Raw genomic sequence first — 10,281 nt, 5'->3', positions numbered from 1 at the left:
CGCAATGTCCAGAGAATAAACTGGAAACATCTTACAGAACTGACTAAGCTGTGAAGCCACAGGCAGAGAGCCACTTGAGCAACAGGCAAGATGATGCTAATGTATGTGATTTACAAAATATGCACAAGGTTCCCGCAGAATGATTGAGGGAATTTGAAAGACAGTGGGCGGGGAAAGAAAGGGATTTATCGGTGATGTTTGCCCTGGGTAAGGACCTTGGGAGGCTGTCGGATTTTCCCATGAAAAAGCCCCTTCTTCCCAGCCAACCTTCCCAGGATGAATAGAAACTGTGTGTACTGGAGTGGGGGGGGTGGATGCATCTCCTCTCTGCTGACTGGAAACATTAGGCTCAGCACACAGCTGTGCCCAAATTTGAGGTGCCAGCTTAGAGCGATCACTGCTGTGTATGCTCAGGGCACTGTCCATAATAATAGTAAAAATAATATTAATAATAATAGTCAAGCGCTTAACTGTGTTCAGACAGATGGCTAGATTAGATAACTACATAGGGAGTGCTTGCAACTAATCAATCAATCATATTTATTGAGCTCTTACTAGGTGCAGAGCACTGTACTAAGCACTTGGGAGAGTACGCTACAGCAGAATTAGCAGACACATTCCCTGCCCATAACAGGTTTTCGGTCTAGCTTACTACGGTAAGCGTTGAGGTAGATACAAGATAATCAGGTCAGCGCATTCCCTGTCCCACATGAGGCCCCCGATCTAAGTAGGAGAGAGCACAGGTATTGAATCCCCATTTTGCAGATGAGAGAACTGAGGCGCATACAAGCGAAGTGACTTGCCCAAGGTTGAAGTGACTTGCCCAAGGTCACAGAGAACTTATGTACATATCTGTAATTTATTTATTAATTAATATTGGTATTTGTTAAGCGCTTACTATGTGCCGAGCACCGTTCTAAGCGCTGGGGTAGACATAGGGGAATCAGGTTGTCCCACGTGGGGCTCACAGTCTTAACCCCCATTTTACAGATGAGGGAACTGAGGCACAGAGAAGTGAAGTGACTTGCCCACAGTCACACAGCCGACAAGTGGCAGAGCTGGGATTCGAACTCATGAGCCCTGACTCCAAAGCCCGTGCTCTTTCCACTGAGCCATGCTGCTTCTCATTTATATTAATATTAATATAATTTATTATATTAATTATATAATTAATATAGACATTTAGACAGACATTTATATTAATGTCTGTCTCTCCCTCTAGGCTGTAAGCTCACTGTGGGCAGGGAATGTGCCTGTTTATTGTTATTTTGTACTCTACCAAGAACTTAAGAAGCAGCATAGCTCAGTGGAAAGAGCCTGGGCTTGGGAGTCAGAGGACATGGGTTCGAATCCCCGCTCTGCCACTTGGCAGCTGTGGGACTGTGGGCAAGTCACTTCACTTCTCTGTGCCTCAGTGACCTCATCTGGAAAATGGGGATTACCTGTGAGCCTCACATGGGGCAACCTGATTACCTTGCATCTGCCCCAGCGCTTACAACAGTGCTCTGCACATAGTAAGCGCTTAACAAATAGCAACATTATTATTACAGTGCCCTGCACACAGTAAGTGCTTAATAAATATGAGCGAATGAACTGAAGGAACACAGGCAAGTGGTGGAGCAGGAATTAGAACCCAGGTCCTCTGACTCCCAGGCCTATGTTATTCGCACTAGGGCAGGCTGCTTCCCTTGACTTTCAGAACTAGAACTCACAAACACCTTTGAGTGGAGTAGAGGGGACTTCACCCCAGAACCTGCTTACCTTGCTGAAGTCCAACTCAGCCCCAGTGCACGGGGCTAGGAAGTTCAGGTTGCTTTACCCAAAAGAGAAAATCTACCATCAAATACCGGTCCAAAGGACAGGGCCCTGAATTAGCCCTGCAGTTCATTTTGGCTTCATTTTGGCTTTTAAGGCCGCTGCTGTATTTTGGCTTCATGTTGGCTTCTAAGACCGCTGCTGTCTTTCCTGAAATGACCTACTACAAAGCTGCATCCTGGAAGAGGAACAAATTTAAGTCCTACTACCTGGCAGCTTGGGCCCCAAAGACTCTCAGGCTTCCGGTTCTTTCTATCTGAGCTAAAACCGGCTTCAGACGCAAAATAAGTTTCAGTTTCACGGGAGGTTTCCCAAGTCCCTGAGTTCTGAAAACATAAAGGGTGTCTGTGGGGGTGATTTTCAGGAAACCTGAAATGGGGATGATGGTTGATCAGTCAGTCAATCAGTTATATTTATTAACTGGTTACTGTGTGCAGAGCACTGAACTTGCTGGGTTTGTTGACCAGTGAATTCATCAGTCTGATTCTCCTTGGAGGAAGCAATTCATCTGAGCACCACTGAAAAGTGCAGTCATGCCTCTTTTTTTATTTATTTATTTATTTATTTATTTATTTATTTATTTATTTATTTATTTATTTATTTTAATGGCATTTTTTAAGCACTTGCTATGTGCCAAGCACTGTGCTAAGCACTGGGGTAGATAGAAGCTATCAGGTTCGATACAGTCCATGTCCCACATGGGGTTCATTGCCTTAATCTCCATTTTACAGATGAGATAATTGAGAGACAGAGAAATGAAGTGATTTGCCCAAAGTCATCCAGAAGACGAATGGCAGTCAAGATTAGAACCCAGGTTCTCTGACTCCCAATTACCACATCCATGGAGAAGACTACCATATCTACATCTGCAACCCTGATCTGGGTTCTAATCCCGATTCCACCACTTGCGGGCTGCGTGACTTTGGGCAAGTCACTTAACTTCTCTGTGCCTCAGTTCCCTCATCTGCAAAATGGGGATTCAAAATCTGTTCTCCCTCCAACTTATTCTGTGAGCCCCATATAGGACCTGATTACCTTGTCTCTACCCCAGTGCTTAGTACAGTGCTTGGCACATAGTAAGCACTTAACAAATCACCACAGTCATCACTATTACTATTATTATTATAACTATTATATTATACTATTATACCTTATTGCTATTATTATAACAATAACAGTCTCTCGCTGATGCTAGAGACTCCTATTTGCTCTCGTCTCTGGGACAGCGCCACTTACTCTATCTAAAATGGAACTTCTTATTTTGCCTCATATTCTCTCCGCTTCCTAATTTTCCCATCACCACCACTTAAAAGAAGGCAACCCTGGTGTTAACTTTGACTCACCTCTCATTTACCCCAACATTCAATCTGTCTCTAAGCCCTGAATTTTCAGTAATGATTCATGGATCTACTCTTTCCTCTTCATCCTGAAAACTACTATGTTGATAGAAGCCCTAAATTCACCTCCTTACTGGCCTCTCTGCCTCTTGTCTCTCCTCACTCCAGTGAAATAGATAGGTGTTCAGTAGGATTTGAAATTGACAGCCACGTAAAACATCTATCAGAAATGGCAATCCTCAAAAATGTCCAGTGGCTCCCTATTGCCTCTCACGTGAAACTAAAATTCTGGAGCAATGGTTTCACCATCCAGTCCTGGAGCAATGGGTTTGCCATCCAGTTTTGGAGAAACGGGGTCACCGTCCGGTTCTGGAGCAATGGTGAGTTCACCGTCCAGTTCTGGAGCAGTGGCTTCGCCAACCAAGTCTAGAGCAACTTGTTCACCATCCAGCTACCTAATGTCCCGTTACCTCCTTCCGGTGCTCTCCAACTTGTTCTCTCAACCGGGGATGATTTCTCTGAGCTTGTTAGTGACGTGCCACCAAACCGAAATAAAATACTAACGTTCGGTACCGGCAACATTCTAACATTCGGTGATTTTCTTTCATTAGGGATCACTGAGATCACGTAAAAGCCATTCCCAAAGGGCTCTCCTCTGCACAAGTTATCCGGAGGAGCAGGCCGCTTTGCCGCTGAACTCAACAAAATGGGGCTGGAGATCCCAGCTGAATGTACATGCTCCAGCCTCAGTCTCTGCCTCCCTCGAGCTGCCCTGTTGATGATCAACGGAGAAGAGAGATTCGAAGGCCTCAGGGTTAATGGACAGTCACTAATAGCGAGCATTTGACTCCCCTCCTCTCCAATAGGACGTACCGTTGATTGATTGATGTTCTACTGAACCAGTCAGGCAGGAACTACTCGGAGGGAGGTCTCTAGTGCAGATCTGAATCCACCCCGTGACCTCTGGAATCCCTCAGTGCTCCGAGAGGACCCAAGAAAGTGTTTGAAATCTGTAGTGTCGCCCAGGTCCACCCTGACTACCTGAGAGCACAAACCAGGAGCCTCTATTCGAGGGGCTGATGCCAGCAGCTACACAATCATGACAACTTCTTACTTCATAGATTCCCTAGGACCTTTATCTCTCCCTCTGCTGCTCCTGGCTGAGCTTAGTCAGCACCAATCAATCTTATCTTGTGTTATGCTGTCGAGCCATCTCCGACCCATAGCAACTCCATGGACATACCTCTCCCAGAACACCCCGCCTCCATCTGTAATTGTTCTGGTAACGTATCCTGGAGTTTTCCTGGTAAAAATACAGTAGTGGTTTACCACTGCCTTCTTCCAGACAGTAAACCTGAGCCTCCACCCTCCACTCCCTTCCATGTCGCTTCTGCCCAGCACAGGTGAGTTTTGACTTGTAGCAGATGGCCTTCCACTCACTAGCCACTGCCCAAGCTAGGAATGGAATGGTTAGGCCTCTGCTTGACTCTCCCTTCCGTAGCCAAGGCTGGTAGAGTACTGGAGACTCTCCAGGCACGATCCTGAGAGGATATCATTCAATCAATCAACCAATCATATTAATTGAGCAGTTACTGTGTACAGAGCACAGTATTAAGCACCTGGGAGAGTACGCTGTAACAGAGTTGGTAGACATGTTCCCTTCCCACAACGAACTAATAGTGTAGAGCTGGAGATAGTCATTAATATAAATAAACTATGGATATGTACCTAAGTGTTATGGGGCTGAGGGAGATGTGAATAAAGGGTACAAATCCAAGGGCAAGGGTGATGCAGAAGCGGGCAGGGGAAGAGCAAATGAGAGTCTAATCAGGGAAGGCTCCTTGGAGATGGGCCTTCAATGAGGCTTTGAAGGTGGAGAGAGTGATTGTCAGATATAAAGAGAGAGGGCGTGGATGACAATCCAGCATTCCTGGTTCCTCCCCTTTGTCTTCCTCATCCTCATCATCGTCTACGTACCTTTACCCAGTTGCCCCTTTCCACTGCAATTGCTCAGACCATTCAAATCAAAGCTCATTCCAGGACACCCCCTTATCACCTCCTTCGGTCTTCTGCCCAGATCTTGCGGTTAACTGTTCGTGGCGAGTCAAAACTACCTTCGGCTATTTCCCTACTGATTGGTTCACCAAATCTAATCTCCCTGCTCTCCCAACTCTCCTTGGCTTTTCAGTTCAGTGAACAATATCTGCAGCAATGGGACTATTTTCCCTAACTCCAGTCCTTTGCCCAAGCCACATGGGCCATGGTGTTTGGAACCGCGTCCTATGGGTTCTGAGGAAAAGAGACCAAAATAGTCTCATTTATTAGAGCAATCTCTTGTCAGTGCTCAGAGCAGGCTGGTAAAAATGGGTCCTGGAATGGGCATTCTGGGGCAGTGGGGCTGGAAGGGGAAGGCAGGGCCTTGTGGAGACTACTACCTGCCTGTTGGGTGCCCAGGAGCCATAGGTCCATCCACCCCTCCTATTTTATCAATCAATCAATCAATCTATCAATCAATGGTATTTATTAAGCGCTTACTAGATACAGAGCACTGCAGTGTTTGGGAGAGCACAATACCGCAGAATTAGCAGACACCTTCCCTTTCATTCATTCATTCAGTTCGATCATATTTATTGAGTGCTAACTGTGTGCAAAGCATTGTACTTAGCATTTGGGAGAGTATAATGTAACAATAAACGGACACATTCCCTCTCCATAATGAGTTTACAGTCTACCGGGGGAGGCAGCCATTAATATGAATAAATAAGGAATTTTTAATATATCATTTAAAGATCTGAACGTAATTGCCGTTGATGTACATAAGTGCTGTGATCACTGATCATTACTCGGTGATTATTGATTGTTCTCATATTAACCCTCCGAAAACAATGTATAGTGGCCATTTTCTGTTAGGGGTTAGGTGCACAGGACTTGAGGATGTACTCTTTTTTTTACCTTTCCCTCCAAAATTTCTCTGAAAGGAGACTGTCCGTTTCCTGGTGACAAGAGCAGAAAGCAGTGTGGCGTGGTGGAAAGAGCACAGCCCTGGGAATCAGAGAAGGTGGGTTCTAATGAGTCTGTTAGTCAATCGTATTTATTGAGCACATACTGTGTGCAGAGCACTCTACTAAGTACTTGGGAGAGTACAATATAACAGGCACATTCCCTGCCCACAAGGACCTTACAGTCTAGAAGGGGAGACAGACATTAATATAAATAAATTACAGATATGTACGGAAGTGTTGTGGCTTCATCTTTTGCCTGCCATGCCACCTTGGGCAAGTTAGTTTCCTCACCTGTAAAATGGGGATTCAATACCTCAATCGATCAAACAACTGTTTTTATTAAGTGCTTACTGTGTGCAGAGCCCTATAAAAGGAGCTTGGGAGAGTATGATATAACAGAGATAGTAGACACATTCCCTGCCCTCAATGAGAAGCAGTGTGGACTAGTGGAAAGAGCACAGGCCTGCAAGTCAGAGGACCTGGATTCTAATCCCACCTCTGCCAACTGCTTGCTGGGTGACCTTGGGCAAGTTATTTAACTTCTCTGTGCCTCAGTTCTCCTGTTCTCCCTCCTACAAGGACTGTGAGCCCCATGCAGGACATGAACTGTGTCCAACTTTATTAACTTGTATTTACCCCAGTGCTTAGAACAGTATTGACACACAAAAACTCACTAAGCCCCCGTTTTCCTCAGCTCCCCCTCCCCTCCTCATTGTCTCGACTCATTCCCTTTGCTCTGCTTTCTCCACCCCACAGCACCTGCGTATGTATGTACATATCTGTAATTCTATTTATTTATATGAATGCCTGTTTACTTGTTTTGATGTGTATATATCTATAATTCTATTTATTGATATTGGTGCCTATTTACTTGTTTTGATGTCTGTCTCCCCCTGTTCTAGACTGTGAGCCCGCTGTGGGCAGGAATTGTCTCTCTTTATTGCTGAATTATACTTTCCAAGTTCTTAGTACAGTGCTCTGCACGCAGTATTCATTCATTCATTCATTCATTCAATCGCATTTATTGAGGGCTTACTGTGTGCAGAACACTGTACTAAGCGCTTGGAAAGTACAAATCGGCACCAGATAGAGACAATCGCTACCCAACAATGAACTCACAGTCTAGAAGTGGGGAGACAGTCAAAAAAACAAAACGAGTAGACAGGCATCAATAACATCAAAATAAATAAATAGAATTATATATACACATCATTAATAAAATAAATAGAGCAATAAATATCTACAAATATATACAAGTGCTGTGGTGCAGGGAGCAGGGGTAGAGCAGAGGGAGGGAGTCTGGGCGATGGGGAGGAGAGGAGGAGTAAAGGAAAAGGGGGGCTCAGTCTGGAAAGGCCTCCTGGAGGAGGTGAGCTTTCAGTAGGGTTTTGAAGGGGGGGAAGTAAGCTAGTTAGCGTTAATAGATACAACTGATTGATTGATTGATTGAATGAATGAATGAATGAATGAATGAATGAAAAAGTGCTTGACTAATACCATTAAAAAAGGAGATTACTGTTCTCCCTCTGACTTAGACTGTGCACTCCGTGTCGGTCAGGGACTGTATCCAACCTGATAAACTCGTACCTACCCCAATGTTTAAAATAGTACCTGACACATAGCAAGTGCTTAACCATAGAATAATAATAAGTATTATTATTATTAATGATAAGAAATAATGATAATAAGAGAAAGAAAACCTAAGTGAGCTCATCTTCTTGGGAAATCCCATTGTCAAAGACATGTGGTACTGGGGCATTCTTGTCCATGAAATGTTCTTTATTCTTCCTACTATCCTCAACTCCTACTGATTCTTCATGCAGCCCATGGGGGTAGAAATCTCACTTCGCCCTGCTCTTCCCTATCGTTTATTTCCTTTCCGAGACCTCTTGTTTCAAAGACAAAAGGCTCAGTCCCCTCCTCACCAAACATCTCCTTTCAGAAAGATTAATTAGACATGAGGATCTAACGTAACCCAGATGACAAGTAACTGCATTTAAAAACCGTGGCTTCTTGGAGAGCAGAGATCTGGTGATTAGCCTGGAACGATGGAAAAGAGAAAACAGGGGCAACTAGGATCCGGGTTTTACAGACTAGATCTGAAATGAAGTTAGAGTGGGGTAGGATGCACGTAGCCAACATTTTCCTGCCTTTTATTTTTTTTCAAAATAAAAGCCTTGCAACTTAAATGCTCAGATAAACAATTTATCTAAGTGAGGTGGAAGGGAGGCAGCTGGAAAAGATAATAATTATAATTGTGGTATTTGTTAAGCACTCAGCATGCACTAAACACTGTAGAAAGCACTGCGGTTCATACCAGCTAATCGGACCCCACACGGGGCTCACGGTCTAAGTAGGAGAGAGAAGAGGTATTGAATCTCCATTTTGCAGATGAGGGAACTGAGGCACAGAGAAGTTAAGTGACTTGCCCGGGGTCACACAACAGGTACATGGTGGAGCCAGAATGAGAACCCAGGTCCTCTGACTTCTGGGCCCATGCTCTTTCCACTAGGCCACACTGTTTCTCTTTAGCCATTTCTGGGTGTGAGTCAGGGTATATCCCAGAGAGCCCATGGCAAGAAAAGCCATGATAACCTATATTGAGCTAAGTAGGTGCTAGAAGCAGCAGAAGACAGGGAGCGCAGCACGACCCAAGCTATATTATCCAAACTAGAAGAGCAAACCAGCTCCTCAATTCTCCCTTACCCTGTATGAATTTGACTGAGAAGATGAAAAATACCATTGCTGGTTCAAACCTGTGGACCATCCAGCCATGAATTCTGTCTCTGACAGTGTCACCAAGACACATGTCCTCTTTGACATCCACTGGAATATTTAGTGATATTCCACCAGTATCCTTCATTATTCCCCCCAAATCCCTAAGCTTCCCTATACTAATCCCCTCATGATAGACCATTCATCCCTGAATTTAGCCAAGTCCCTCTTGAATTTACTGATATTTTTCTGCTAGCACATCATCTTGGGGGAATGAATTCCATATGTCTATACCTGCTGCGAGAAGAAATGCTTCCTTTGTTTTGAACCCATCCCCTGCTCAAGCTTCAGTTGATGTCCCCTCATTCTGGTTTTGTGTGGATCGATGAACATCAGTTGCATTTCACCCTTTCCACACCCTTCAAGATTTTGTATATTTCAATCATGTCCTCTCTCAGCCTGTGTCTGAAGAATCCTAAATCTCTTACTCTTTCCTCATAAGTAAGCTTTTCCATTCCACCTGATCACCTGATCATCTCGGTCACCCTTTTCTGAACTTGCCACAGTCCTTCGGCGGCCACCAGAACTATCCAAAATCAAAACACCACCATTATAATCATTATTAATCATTATTCTCTGACTGTGACTTAAATGCCTTCTCACCTTGAGAAAATGCTGCAAAGTTTAGCTCGGCTTAAGTACTTCCCTCCCCCTTATCAAGTCAGTATTTTGACTGATGATAATAATCAATCATATTTATTCATTCATTCATTCAATCATATTTATTGAGCACTTACTGTGTGCAGAGCACTGTACTAAGCACTTGGGAAGTACAGTTCAGAAACAAATAGAGACAATCCCTGCCCACAATGGGCTCAGAGTCTAGAAGGGGGGAGATGGATATCAAAACAAGTAAACAGACATTAGTAGCATCCTTATAAATAAATAGAATTATATATATACATCATTAATAAAGATAAATAGAATTATAATTCTCTCTCTATATTATAGAGAGAGAGAATTCTAATTATTAGAATTATAATTATAAACATGTACATATATTCGCAAGTGCTGTGGGACGTGATCGGGGGGTAGAGCAAAGGGAGCAGATCAGGGCAGTGGGGAGGGGAGAGGAGGGGGGGCAGAGGAAAAGTGGGGCTCAGTCTGGGAAGGCCTCCTGGAGGAGGTGAACTCTCAGTAGGTCTCAGTAATGAAGGGGGGAAGTGTGCTAATTGGGAGGATTTGAGGAGGGGAGGGCATTCCATGCCAGAGGTAGGACATGGGCCAGGGGTCGACGGCGGGACAGGCGAGAACAAGGTACGGTGAGAAGGTTAGCACCAGAGGAGCGGAGTACGCGGGCTGGGCTGTAGAAGGAGGGAAGGAAGGTGAGGTAGGAGGGGGCAAGGTGATGG

General features: G+C 44.5%; 1 non-coding gene across 1 annotated transcript; it reads right to left on the bottom strand.

Annotated features, from left to right (window-relative positions):
• Positions 1–4,565: 4,565 nt before the first annotated feature.
• On the bottom strand, positions 4,566–4,703 carry LOC114810553. The gene has a single exon (XR_003758249.1). It is a non-coding gene; the product is annotated as a small nucleolar RNA SNORA7 (small nucleolar RNA).
• Positions 4,704–10,281: the final 5,578 nt, after the last annotated feature.

This window comes from Ornithorhynchus anatinus, chromosome 3, assembly GCF_004115215.2.
Source record: "Ornithorhynchus anatinus isolate Pmale09 chromosome 3, mOrnAna1.pri.v4, whole genome shotgun sequence".
Taxonomy (NCBI): domain Eukaryota; kingdom Metazoa; phylum Chordata; class Mammalia; order Monotremata; family Ornithorhynchidae; genus Ornithorhynchus; species Ornithorhynchus anatinus.
Note: the sequence above shows the minus strand (reverse complement) of the source record. Positions and strands in the feature narration are given on the sequence as shown.